This window comes from Haliotis cracherodii, unplaced genomic scaffold (genome assembly GCF_022045235.1).
Source record: "Haliotis cracherodii isolate W230 unplaced genomic scaffold, xgHalCrac1.p SCAF_5, whole genome shotgun sequence".
In the NCBI taxonomy this organism is placed as follows: Eukaryota; Metazoa; Mollusca; class Gastropoda; order Lepetellida; family Haliotidae; genus Haliotis; species Haliotis cracherodii.
Genome location: NW_027266308.1, coordinates 39,546,442 through 39,558,796, shown reverse-complemented (window position 1 = coordinate 39,558,796; position 12,355 = coordinate 39,546,442).

Here is a 12,355-nt window from a genome sequence, read left to right as displayed (position 1 = left end):
TTTGTCACTTCAAGAAGTGACTATTTCTGTCAGTCATTTCCTGAAACGACTGATTTCACAATTTGATTATAACAGCTATACCATCACTAAAGACTTCACTATTACGCAAACCCTTCTGGTTGAGGCTAAAAACCGTATAAATCCACCCTCGCGGCTATAGTGTAGTGACACAGATTTCCACATGGGGAACACAACGAGTTTTGTAGTGTACACAACGTACTTGCGAATACCCATACAAGCTAGGCCTTCACGAGCATTGTGAACATCCATACGTGTTCCTGTAATGAAACCTCGTGTGACTTTTGTCACATTAACAATTTCAACGTCATATCTAGCTTGAAAATTTCACGAAATAGTGTAGGCAAAACCTTAGGCAAGAATTCCTTGCCAGAATTCCAATTCACAATCCTATATCCCCTTTTATTGCCTTACTTATCGGAGATATCCTGAATGGATGTTTATCGATTTTGTCGTCTAAGAGACGACTTAAGACGATAAGTATACAGGGAGCAGTGGTGTTGTTTTCAATCTATATTAAGTTTGTCCCCAATCTGTTGGTCTGAAATGAAATCGTGTGGTTGCAAGGCTATTGCAAGCATCCTTGCTTACTCTGGAACATAAATAAACGAATTGTGATTCTTCAGGGCTTGGATGTGTTTTGACAACACTTCCATCCCTTTAATCTGCGCCCATGCCACGAAGTCTGCAATGTTAACAGATTGCTTGCACAGGCTGGTTGCAGTAGGGATTATAGGTGTGGATCGTTAACTCCTCCGAGCTATTGAGATAATCACTAGCGATTTTGCTATCTGTTCACTCTGGTGTGTGACGGCGCGTGAACAAATTGTATTAATATTATCTGGGTTTAAAGACAACTAGTGTTGTTATGTCACAACGTTTGTTCAAACTAGCAAGATTGAAATGAACATTGAGATGTTTAGCTGATGGTGCGTTCATAAAATCTTTCATATCTTACTAAACCTTGTTCATGGTCGTGCTAAGTTATACTTGTTTCGTATTAATTAATACTTTGACTGTCACTGAATACAGTTTTTGTACTCTTTGGTTAAGCTGTAAATGGATATTCCTTTTGTAATATTTCACATCAATAATTACAAAACCCTTACCATATTTCATAAGAAATTTTGTACGATTCCGACTATGTCATGAGCATGCGTTTATGATTCACTATCAAGAAGTGATGATACCAGATGTTCGCGAAAAGGTGAGCGTATCCTGTCCTACCGGTGGCACCCGTCACAAACACATGCAAAGGCAAAGAAACAGGGGAACATATGGTACAGGTCAAAATAGGGAACTGCATCGGACATCAGTCAGTGATGGGTCAAATTTGGAAATCTCCTCCACATGTCTACCATAAAACTTTTTGAAAAAGCTTCACTTTGGCCGTGAATGTTGTAACCTTGATGAAACAACTTCTCAGCAAAAGTTCATCTTTTGAATGTAAACGCGAAACTGAGGTTCGATCCTCCACCCGAAATGGTTTTGTACTTGGGGGATGTGGCAGATAGCCATTGTATATATTTTCGCTCAATCGCTGGATAAATTACCGGTTACAACTGCCGTTACTTCCATCTTGCGATACCCAGTAAAGACCTTAAAAAGGCTATTTTATCTCGATCCAAATGCCAATCACTCGCGCAATAAAAATAATTGGGCAACATATATCAAAATCACCTTGGATACACATAGATGGATGAGGTTCTTGGAGATATAAGAATAGTTGTGGCATATTTGCTTCAAAGAGCTAAAGATGCTTTTCAGCAAATGTGGATGGGAAAACTATGAAATAGCAAATGTCCATATATCTATTCCCTCTTCACACAATTTATACTGAAAGAATATCTACGATAAAAAAGATTCGAGTCTCGCTAGCTCAATTATGATCCATGTTTCCATCTTTTGATAGTATTGTTGCAGAAAATGAGGATCATTTTATGCTTTTTGTGAACCCAATCTTTCAATTTATTTCAAAGAATGTTATCCAAATATACATCTGTTTCGCATATTGGTCTGTCAACTTCAAATGTTACATTATTACAAAATAGCGAATTGTCCACATTCATGCATTGTTACGTTTACCACTATGGTGAAACCCGAGAGCTTACAAACCTAGAAACATAACCGGGGCGAAGCGGGACTCGACCCCACAATCATAGGTTCCTGGCGTGCCCAAGGGACGCAACCCCGACAGGGAATTGCGGCGCCTTAGACCACTTGGCCACCCGATATTAGAAACTGAGACAGCATGACTATGTTGCATACAATAATATATTTTAAACCTCCCTAGCCCTCCACATGTAGACGTCAAAGGCGTATTAGTTTTAAATTGATCTTAGGGAGAAATCTGTAGGTTATCTAAAGATTTATTTTAAATGATTAAATTATTACTTCTTGCCAGTAAGTGGTTGATTATGGTTATGCTTATGGTCAGAATGTGAATGAAGGTCTGAATGAAGAAATTTGAGGCATGACTCTCTCAAATTCCACTACAGATTAAAACGATATAAAATGGTATAAAACGGCATCAAGTAGCCATGGTTCGCTTTCACATAAGTAGGTCTTATTGGGGAGTCAGAAGGCAATAATTTCCAGTTATCAATTTAGATTCATACGACCACTTACCTTCGCCGTTTAATATGTAACGAAACGTATAAAATATTAAACGTTAACGCCAGAGAAAATCTTTGAGTGTAAAAGGCAACAGGAATATTCTATGAATGGGTCAATGAAAATCAGTGATCACAACAGGTGTTCGTGAAATGTGTAAGCATGTGCCTTCCTCGACGTGATCAAATCGCGAGATCTCGCGTGAAATGTGGTTATTGCACTTATATAGCGACGTGCATGCACGTGTGTGTGTGGCTGCATGTATTCGTCCGCACGAATGCCGCTTTATAGTGCTAGCCCACTGAGATACCATGCCGCAGCTTAACATGAATACCCAATGCATACAGTATAACGACCCCGAGCCGACCAGTCCTTGTTTTAGCCCCTTAATGCCGAGCGCCAGGCAGGGTAACGACAAGTACCATCTTTTAACGTCTTTTGAACCCGAGACCTTCCGCTTTCCGGGCGGACGCTCTACCACTAGACCGCGGAGGCGGCTATGAAATCAAGCAGCCCAGTAAAGTTGTCACATGTCGTCCCTCGGTGTTGATAACGATCCCAGAGTTTCGTTATGGTGCTTAGGGATATATGACAGGCCTGGCTACGGCTGACCTAGATTCACCCGTTTCCAAGCGACCGACTTGTTTCTTTCTGCTTCTTCCAGTCGCGGCATGTGTTTGCTGTTGTGCAAAATGTCCCAATGAAAGGACAGGTAAACGAAAACGCTGCATGTTTATAGACCTGGTGTTCATGCTTCAAGTAGTCACGTCATGTGGCGTGCACGTTCATGCAGTTTGGTGAATACCTCGTTTGTGATCTGCAGTTTGCATTAGTTGTGTGAGGTGACAATAACATAACGATATGTTGGATCACCAAATTACACTATGTTCATGATTCCTTTTTTTGCTGTGTGTACAATTCTGACATTCATGATTTCATTCATTTGGCGTGATTTTTTTTTGTATTATACATTCAGTTGCTATTTGGACAGTGTGTTTTGTTCTACCCACGACACTTATTCTATATTGTAAAATCCTGGAAGAAAACCAATATCTTGACTTGTCATACCTTAAAGGAAACAAAACGATACGAAAATAGATATGCTAGCTATTCGAGGTTTTAATGTCAATATTATTTCTCACCACATATCGATAGTTACACAGACATGCATGGTTGATGGAATAACTATACTTTTAAACACTTCTTGACTCCATATTATGTAAAAAAACAACTATTTTTCTTCAAGATAAATCATAACCGCATTTACGTACATGTTTGTATGGTTTTTTTTTTAGAGTAATTGAACTTAAATTATTTGACTTTTCCAGTGACACCAAGCGTGAAGGCTCCTGTGAATAATTATCTGTTTAGCATAAGACATGGGACAAACGATGCCCACCTTAGGATATATAAACCGAATGGACACTCCACTAAGGGTAAATCGAAGTCGGGTAAGGCGTCAACATATAAGGAAGCCAAAGTTTAATGCTATTTGTATGTGAATAACTAAATCCTGATTTTCTTTGAAGTTCGTTATAATTCAGTTTGCCTGCAGTATATTATTTTGAAAACAATTTTTCATGTTTGTTGCATCTGTCAAAACGTTACTTCACTCACTGTGTTAATCTTTGTTTATTCCTCTTGACAAAATGAGGCTTTCGGGCTCTTAATTTCAACCTGTATGAATAAAACACAGTCAGAATATGTTTTTTTGGGGGGAGGGTGGTTTCTAAACCACAATTTTAGAATTGAAATGTCGTTACACGTACCTCAGTATATAATAGAAGTACTTTCTGCTCAGTTTTCAGCCTTAGGTCCTTCAATGTCATCCCAGTACCGGTGCAGATTGAGTTACTTTCGCCACAAACCTGACACTTGTGTAGATTCTGCACACACACAAGGAGTCAGATGATTTATGCCCTGGATAGTTGTGTTATCCTCATTCTATCCCGTGTCTACATCTGTCTAACCCTGTGTACTGTGCGTATGGCACTGCTTAGACTTGTGGAGGCAGTTCATTGTCTAGCCCAGTGTACTGTGCGTATGACACTGGTTACTGTTGTAGATTCAGTCCATTGTCTAATCCTGGGTATTGTGTGTATGGCACTGGTTACTGTTGTGGAGGCAGTCCATTGTCTAACCCTGTGTATTGTGCGTATGGCACTGGTTATTGTTGTAGATTCAGTCCATTGTCTAATCCTGGGTACTGTGCGTATGACACTGGTTACTGTTGTAGATTCAGTTCAGTGTCTAATCCTGGGTATTGTGTGTATGGCACTGGTTACTGTTGTGGAGGCAGTCCATTGTCTAACCGTGCGTACTGTGCATATGGCACTGGTTACTGTTGTGGAGGCAGTCCATTGTCTAACCCTGTGTATTGTGCGTATGACACTGGTTATTGTTGTAGATTCAGTCCATTGTCTAATCCTGGGTACTGTGCGTATGGCACTGGTTACTGTTGTGGAGGCAGTCCATTGTCTAATCCTGAGTACTGTGCGTATAGCACAGGTATTTGTTGTAGAGGCAGTCCATTGTCTAACCCTGTGTATTGTGCGTACGACACTGGTTATACTTCTGGAGGCAGTCCATTGTCTGATCCTGGGTACTGTGCGTATGGCACTGGTTAATGTTGTAGATTCAGTCCATTGTCTTATCTTGTGTACTGTGCGTATGGCACTGGTTACTGTTGTGGAGGCAGTCCATTGTCTAATCCTGAGCACTGTGCGTATGGCACTGGTTACTGTTGTAGATTCAGTCCATTATCTAACCCTGGTACTGTGCGTATGGCACTGGTTATTGTTGTAGATTCAGTCCATTGTCTAACTCTGGTATTGTGCGTATGGCACTGGTTATTGTTGTAGATTCAGTCCATTGTCTAACCCAGTGTATTGTGCATATGACACTGGTTATTGTTGTAGATTCAGTCCATTGTCTAACCCTGTGTACTGTGCATAGGACACTGGTTATTGTGGTGGAGGCAGTCCATTGTCTAACCCTGGTACTGTGCATAGGAGCACTGGTTATTGTGGTGGAGGCAGTCCATTGTCTAACCCTTTGTACTGTGCGTATGGCACTGGTTATTTTTTTAGAGGCAGTCCATTGTCTAACCCTGTGTATTGTGCGTATGGCACTGGTTATTGTTGTGGAGGCAGTCCATTGTTTAACCGTGTGTATTGTGCGTATGGCACTGGTTATTGTGGTGGAGGCAGTCTATTGTTTAACCGGGTGTACTGTGCGTATGGTACTTGATATTGTTGTAGATTCAGTCCATTGTCTAACCCTGTGTATTGTGCGTCTGGCACTGGTTATTGTTGTAGATTCAGTCCATTATCTAACCCTGTGTACTGTGCGTATGGCACTGGTTATTGTTGTAGATTCAGTCCATTGTCTAACCCTTTGTACTGTGCGTATGGCATTGGTTATTGTTGTAGATTCAGCCCATTGTCTAACCCTTTGTACTGTGCGTATGGCATTGGTTATTGTTGTAGATTCAGTCCATTGTCTAACCCTTTGTACTGTGCGTATGGCATTGGTTATTGTTGTAGATTCAGCCCATTATCTAACCCTGTGTACTGTGCGTATGGCACTGGTTATTGTTGTAGATTCAGTCCATTATCTAACGCTGGTACTGTGCGTATGGCACTGGTTATACTTGTAGAGGAAGTAACGAGAGTTGGAGGATATCGCAGGATATGATGACGTTCTGGTTTTCTCCTATCAGAGAAATAAAGTGTATGTCTTGGTGAGTCGTACTGGGGTGTACGGGTGGGGATGGTACGCGTTTTGATGTTAACAGAACGTGTTTTGGTATTTAAGTAAAAAACGCTGGTTTTAATGTATCTCTAACGTTGACTAAACCGTTAACGAAAACTTCTTCTTTGAAAATAGCGCATCACTTATGATACGATAGAAACTACTTCAAGTTCATAGCCTAAATATAAATTATAAGCCTGAACGTAATGGCCGTAAAATAAGACCAAACACTTGGTGGATGGGGAATTGTATTCATAATTTGTCCTCAAAATCCAAGGCACTCGTGAAGAGCAACCTCCCCGTGGTGAGTGCTGGGTAGCGCTAATAGCTCTTCCCCCGTGTGGACCCGGGGTAGAATGTGTTCACAGCACCCCATTGCTTGTCGTAAGAGGCGACAAAAGTGGGCAACCTGTTTGCCGTGGGTTGCGCCCCTGTGTCGGTAGAGGAAGGGAGTCTGGTGGTTGAGGGCGCCGGAGCCGGCAATAGTGTTCCTCAGTCCAACACACCACTTTGACCCTAACTTTACCTAGACGGGTGGTAGGATGTCGTGCCCTGTGCATTATCTTTATCAGCACACATTTGACCCAATTTAGTTTTCATTTGGCAAAGTTTACTTCTGCTTAAAATTGAATGATTATTCAAACCAAATATGTATGCTTATATGTTGAATTATTTGCAATTTTGCCTAGAGTCTAAAAGCCCAGAAGGCGGTGGCTCATAGGCCAATCTGGTAGTTCATTCCTTGTAATTCTTCTGCTTGAGTATACCCTGTTGGTATCCTTGGTGCCGCCTGTTGGAGGCCCACAGGCATTTGGCATCGTCTTTGTTGACGCGCCATGATGGGTGGGGAGCCAGGTGGGTGGGGAGCCAGGTGGGTGGGGAGCCAGGAGGGTGAAACACAACTATACTATCATGGCTACTCAAAACCGTAAAAAACAAAAACGTTATCATACTGATGATACTGATGAGGAGGAAGATATGATAACCAGACCGTGTTACTCTGAACGCAACCCCTGGCCTCGATTCATCGTTGCTGAATCTCGTGAAAAACATTTGGTTTCTTGTTCTCCCTGTTTATTAGAAAAAGCAATTCAGGGTATTGCTGGAACTGTGAAGAATGTCACCAAACTAGATCTGGTCCAATTCTTATAGAATGTGTTAAAAGAGGCCGGGCAGCTAATCTGCTGGAAGCCAAACTTTTTGCAAATATACCCATAACATGTTATCCACAACATGAACTTCAGCAAAGGCATTATCCGAGACAGAGGTAAGAGTCTTGCTGATCTATCTACTGATGACATTGTGGGTCAGTTACGTATGCAGGGTGTAGTTGAGGCTAAGAAGGATGGAATATTTTGACCATCCAATACCTACTTGCTCTACAATTGATGTTCTGAAGTAACCTCAAACAATTAAAGTAGGATGTTTCTCTATGAGACACCGAGACCCTATGTCCATTTTTAACAAATTCGGTGTTTTAGATGGCATGAAAGTGTCAGCCAATCAGAGCACCCGCTCTAGGAGCCATTCTCCTAAGAAAAAAAGTCGGGAGCGATCTCCCATAACACACCCCACATCCCACCATGAATATTACACTAATACAATGGAATTGTCGAGGAATTAAGCAAATTTTGAAGAAATCAAACTTCTAGCCAAAGATTATAACCCCGTGGCATTTAGCCCCCAGGAAACATTTCTAAGGGACGATTATTCGTTTAACTAGCGCCAGTATGATGGCTATAGTTCCTTTTCAAAGATTACCAACGGTAAGGCCTCTGGTGGCACAAGTATACTTATTAAACAGGGAGCATTACATAGCCCCATTGTACAAAATACTAATTTACAGGCTGTTGCAGTACGACTAACTTTACATGTTGCAATAACTCTGTGCTCTTTATATACACCCCCATCATACGCTCTTCAAATCAGGGATCCGGACAATCTCATTAACCAGCTTACGTCTCCGATCATTATAGTGGGTGACTTAAATGGTCACAACCCCTTATGGGGTTCATCTACACATAATGACAAGGGAAAAGTACTTGAAGACATTCTGGATAAGCATAGTCTACCTCCACCCGGCAACAAGTACATACTCAGCTTTGGATTTGTCCATTTCTGACCCATCACTTTATAATGAATTTTCGTGGTCAGTTCATGGTGATTTGTGCGGCAGTGATCACTTTCCTACCGTGCTTAAAGCGACATCTCCCTTTGTGGATAGTTCCTTTTCCAAATGGCAAATTTCCTAGGCTGATTGGGTGTCTTTTAGTTCTTTGTGCTGTATTAAATTGAAAATTGATCATTTTATGAATGATAATGATCAAATCAAACTATTTTCTGATACACTGAAACCATCTCTAAAACCTCGACAACCCCAAGTGTTAGTACACCATGGTAGAATGATGATTGCAAAAAAGCTAGAAAGACCAGGAAGAAGTTATAAAGCTGAAAGAGTTTTTAATAAACATCCGACTCAAGATAATTTAAAACACTTAAGGATATCAAGAGCAAAAGCTCGTAGAACCATTACGCAAAACAAACGAAGCATCTGGAGGCATTTTGTTTCCATACTGACTACACGTACACCACTCAATAAAGTATGGAATATGGTTCAAAGGATAAAAGGTAATGGATCCACTAGCAGTGTTCAACACTTAACAGCTGATGCTGAGATATAAACTTCCAAAAAAGACATCGCTCATAAGCTGACAGAGACAATTAGTAAAATTCATCGTCTGCCAACTATGATCCTAAATTTCAAAGATATCAAAATCAAGAGGGAAAAAAAATTCGTAATTTCAAATCCGATAATTCTGAAGACTACAGTGAATCTTTTTCCTTAAATGAACTGCAAGAGGCTATAAACAAAGCTCATGATACAGCATCTGGGCCAGATGATATCCATTATCAATTAATAAAACATCTATCCGAGTCATCTCTTTTAACCCTCTTGTTCATTTTCAATTATATTTGGGAATCCTTCTTTTTGGCATGAGACTACTATCATTCCTGTACCAAAACCAGGGAAGGATCACACGAATCCTTCTAATTACCGCCCAATAGCTTTAACAAGTTGCATTTGTAAAACCATGGAACGAATGATCAACAGGCATCTTGTCTGGTATTTGGAATCTAATAACCTGATAACTGATATTCAGTCCGGCACCATTGATCATCTCGTTCGATTGGAGTCATTTGTACGCAGGGGTTTTATTGATAAACAACATGTACTATCAATATTTTTTTATATAGAGAAGGCATACGATACAACATGGAAATATGGCATTTTAAGAGAACTCCATAATAAGGGTCTTCGTGGCCGTATGCCTGATTTTATCACACGTTTTATAGTAGATAGAAAAATTAAAGTTCGAGTGGGCTCCGCATCATCTGAGATATATGATGAGGAAATGGGTGTCCCTCACGGCTGTAGTTTATCAGTGACACTTTTTAGCATAAAAATCAACAGTCTCGCTAAAGTCTTAAATGACAATATTGATGGTTTGTTATTTGTTGATAATTTTGATATATCATGCAGTGGTGTCAATGTTAATACGATTGAAAGACAGTTACAACTCTGTCTAAATAAAATACATAAATGGTCTCAAGAAAACGGTTTTAAGTTTTCGAAAACTAAAACCTGTTGTGTCCATTTTTACAACAAACGGAAGGTACATAAAGATTCAGAATTGACTTTTAATGATATTCCCATCAAAGAAACAAAGTTTTTGGGTATTATCTTTTATCACAAATTATCTTTTATACCTCAATAAAATAAATAGATGTTTGAAAGCTCTTGATATTCTTAAAGTGTTATCAAATGCTTAATGGGGTGGAGATAGAGACACACTTTTGAACATCTATATAACATTCTGAAACTCTGAAACTCATCAAATCTTTTATCAACAAGAACTTCATGAACTGAAAAACAACTACCCATCTCATTACGTATTTACACAGATGGGTCAGAAGATGGTGAGAAGGTATCAGCTGCAGCTGTTACTAACAGCTGTACTATGTCAATACCACTAACTGATGGAAGCTCGATTTTTACGGCAGAAGCACAGGCTATACTATTAGCTTTGCAACATATTGAAAAGTCTACTAAAACCAGTTTTATCATATTTTCTGATAGTCTGTCCTGTCTACAGGCAATCAAAAACCAAAAAGTGGATCATCCATTTTTAGCTGAAATTTTAAGGTGTCATCTCAGTTTATCAGTAGCTGGGAAAGATACAATTTTTTGTTGGCTGCCCAGTCATGTTGACATCAGTGGCAACTATAAAGCAGATTCTTTGGCAAAAGCCGCTCTCAATAAACAAACTTCAAACACAAACCTTCTATATTCTGATCTAAAACCTTCCATCAGACAATATGTGAATGATCACTGGCAAAAATACCAAGACTCTGAACAAACTTCATGCTATCAAACCACTGATTGGAGGTCACGCATGTTCTGGTTTATATGGTCATGATGAAGTTGTTTTACAGCGGTGCCGCATTGGCGATAGTTATTATACACATTCATTTTTATTGAAGGGTGAAGATCCACCTTTTTGTATCCCCTGCAATAGTCCAAATACTATCAAGCACATTTTGCTTTCATCAGACAACGCATTTATGATAATGTTCATACCTTATCTGCACTTTTTAACACAGTTTCTGATCACTTGATTTTAGCATATTTAACAGAAATCAAACTGTATGAAAAAATATAGATTCTTATCTGAACAATCAGTTTTTACCCTTGAATGTGATATTGACTGAGGTTTAAGTGATTTCCAGCATCAATTTTATCATCTTTGATTCCATATGGTCAGATTAGACATTTTCTCGCCGCGAATAGCTGCAAGATTGCTGATGCGGCGTTAAGCAAAAATTAATCCACTCCACTCCACTCAAAATCCAACTCGAAAGGACCATGTTACCACCGTCAGGACCGACCTATTCATTTCTAAAAGCGTCATATTTGTTTTGTCCCTTGTCACTGGGTCGTAAAACCAGTCAGGTCACGGTTTAGTGGCCGCACCGCTTTCCTATCTCTTACTTGCCCGGCGTCGTCACCGATCGGCAAAGTCCATTGTGACCAACTCGTGTTATTCCGGGACAAGCCGAATAGCGACTCGTGCCTCTCTCGTGGCCATTTTTTGCGACTGGGTTCCGTCTTAGCGCAAACGGGCATACCTAAAACAATTGTCAACTCGTTGCGCAATGGTTTACATATATTTCCCCATATATTTTATATATTTCAGATGCAATTAAAAGTATATCGGGACATGCGGATTTATACAGTACGATTGACCACATTTAACTGTGTCTAGGGTATATTTTTAGATGCAAGACATATGTAAAATCAAAAATTGTTTCTGAGATATTCTTTGAAGAAGAACTTAAAATCATACGCGCATTCCAATTGGTTTGTCATATTTTCGCACATAACATTTATCGATAGGGGGACGAGTCTTCTTGCCGGTTACGGAAAGGGGCGAGTGGTGACGAATGCGGCAAAGTCCGGCGGTCGCCATACCCCGGTGTCTGTACGTTCATTGTTAGAGAATTTGTGACCCGTTAATGTTATTCTCCAGCTGTTTTATCGCATACTTTTATCATGTATTGATTTGATATATGTTATCTCGTACATGTATGGACACGTTTTCATGTATTATAAATGTTCTTGTAAGTAATATTCTCACGCTATCGCGCGATTATCTAATACTACAACAAGATATTTCTCATGTATTTGTGGTCATTTTTGCCACCTCAATAATCGTACATATCTGGTTGTAAGTCTTTATTGGATCGTTGGATAGGTTATGTTTAGCGCTTTAGTTTGGTTCTTACATCTTAGACCTTGGTTTAGTAGTTAATTTACTATTCCGGTTTCCCCAGTGTTAGGAAACACACTTTGTTGCCTCACCAGGCTATTGCCGTCCCACTGCTGACCAGGACATGTTGTTCTCGATGACGT